Source organism: Gorilla gorilla, chromosome 2, assembly GCF_029281585.2.
Source record: "Gorilla gorilla gorilla isolate KB3781 chromosome 2, NHGRI_mGorGor1-v2.1_pri, whole genome shotgun sequence".
Taxonomy (NCBI): domain Eukaryota; kingdom Metazoa; phylum Chordata; class Mammalia; order Primates; family Hominidae; genus Gorilla; species Gorilla gorilla.
The window spans coordinates 27705975-27708345 of record NC_086017.1 but is presented as its reverse complement, the minus strand read 5'-3'; the positions used below and the strand labels follow the sequence as shown (position 1 = coordinate 27708345).

The 2371-nt window shown below is 38.9% G+C and overlaps 1 pseudogene; it reads left to right on the top strand.

The window, feature by feature from the left end:
• The first annotated feature begins 438 nt into the window (after window positions 1–438).
• LOC101141353 (inorganic pyrophosphatase-like) lies at window positions 439–1344 on the top strand (annotated as a pseudogene).
• Window positions 1345–2371: the final 1027 nt, after the last annotated feature.

Sequence of the window (2371 nt, the reverse complement as noted above, 5' to 3'; positions counted from 1 at the left end):
ATCTGACTACAGAACTGACCAGAAGCAATTAGGTCAGAAGCCTATTAAATACTGAAGGAAGTTCTATTTGAGAAATCTCCAGCTATTTTCCATAGAGGTTATACTAATCTACATTCCCACCAACAGTGTAGAAGTATTCCCTTTTCTCAAATAACTAACAACCCCCCTCAACAACCCCCCTACTGGGCATCTACCCAAAGGAAGAGAAATTGTTATATCAAAAAAAAAAACCCTTCATTCTTATGTTTATTGTAGCACTATTCACAATAGCAAAGTCATGGCATCAACCTGTGTATCCATCAACAGATGATTGGATTTAAAAAAAAAAAAAAAAGGTGCTATAGGGTGCTTGCAGTGCGCAGGCGCAGGGCTCTCTCCTTTTGTCAGTCGGCAACGCCTGCGGGGCCGGTGACTCTGTGACAGCGGCGGTGGCTGGACTCTGGCGCCATGAGCGGCTTTAGCACCGAGGTGCACACCGCACCCTTCTCCCTGTAGTACCGAGTCTTCCTCAAAAATGAGAAAGGACAATATATATCTCCATTTCATAATATTCCAATTTATGCAGATAAGGATGTGTTCCACGTGGTAGTTGGAAGTACCACGCTGTCTAATGCAAAAATGGAGATTGCTACAAAGGACCCTTTAAACCCCATTAAACGAGATGTGAAAAAAGAAAAACTTCGTTATGTTGCGAATTTGTTCCCATATAAAGGATATATCTGGAACTATGGTGCCATCCCTCAGACTTGGAAAGACCCAGGGCACAATGATGAACATACTGGCTGTTGTGGTGACAGTGACCCAATTGATGTGTGTGAAATTGGAAGCAAGGTATGTGCAAGAGGTGAAATAATTGGCATGAAAGTTCTAGGCATATTGGCTATGATTGACAAAGGGGAAACTAACTGGAAAGTCATTGCCATCAATGTAGATGATCCTGATGCAGCCAATTGTAATGATATCAATGATGTCAAACAGCTGAAACCTGGCTACTTAAAAGCTACTGTGGACTGGGTTAAAAGGTATAAGGTTCCTGATGGAAAACTAGAAATGAGTTTGCTTTTAATGCAGAATTTAAAGATAAGGACTTTGCAATTGATACTATTAAAACCACTCATGACCATTGGAAAGCATTAGTGACTAAGAAAATGAATGGAAAAGGAATCAGTTGCATGAATACAACTGTGTCCAAGAGCCCCTTCAAGTGTGATCCTGATGCTGCCAGAGCCATTGTGGATGCTTTACCACCACCCTGTGAATCTGCCTGCATGGTACCAACAGATGTGGATAAGTGGTTCCATCACCAGAAAAACTTAATGAGATTTCTCTGGAATACAAGCTGATATTGCTGCATCGTATTCATCTGGATGGGAAAAGTAGTAGCTTTTCAAAGCTTTAAATTTGTAGAACTCATCTAACTAAAGTAAATTCTGCTGTGACCAATCCAATATACTCAGAATGTTATCTGTTTAAAGCATTTTTCAAATCTCAACTAAGATAACTTTGAGCACATGCTTAAATATCAAAGCAGTTGTCGTTTGGAAGTCACTGGTGAATAGATGTGCAAGGTGAGCACACATTGGATGTATATGTTACCATATGTTAGGAAATAAAATTATTTTGCTGGAAAAAAAAAGTGGCGTATATACATCATGGAATGTTATGCATCCATAAAAAGGAATAAAATAATGTCTTTTGCAGCAACATGGATGGAGCTGGAGACCATTATCCTAAGTGAAATAACTCAGAAACAGAAAATCAAGTACCACATGTTCTCACTTATAAGTACCTCTGTAAACAGAGGGTACACATGGGCACAAAGATGGAAATAATAGACACTGGTGAATCCAAAAGAGGGGAGACTGGGAGGAGGGTGATGGTCGAAAAATTACCTATTTGATATAATGTTCACTGCTCAGGTAATGGCTACACTAGAAGCCCAAACCCTACCATATGCGATACGTCCATGCAACAAACATGCACATGTATCCCCTGAATCTCTGAAAACAAAAAATAATTGAGGGACGTTCTTCTGCCAAAGGCACCCCGACAGTATCATATTATCCTCCTCAATGGCTAGTTGAAATAATCATAACTAACATTTCCTGAGCACTCAATGTATGTTAAATAATGTTCTAAGAATTTTGCATGCATTCATTTCCTCTTTGCATGCTTACTAATTTTAAGAGGTAAGTACTATTATTGTCTTTGTTTTACATCTGAGGAGACTGAAGCACAAAGAGTTTAAGAAACTTGTTGAATGTCATACAATTAAAAAGTCCCAAATCCAGTGTTAGAACCCAGGCATACAATTAAAAAGTAGCAAATCCAGTATTAGAACACAAGTATACAATTAAAAAGTAGCAAATCC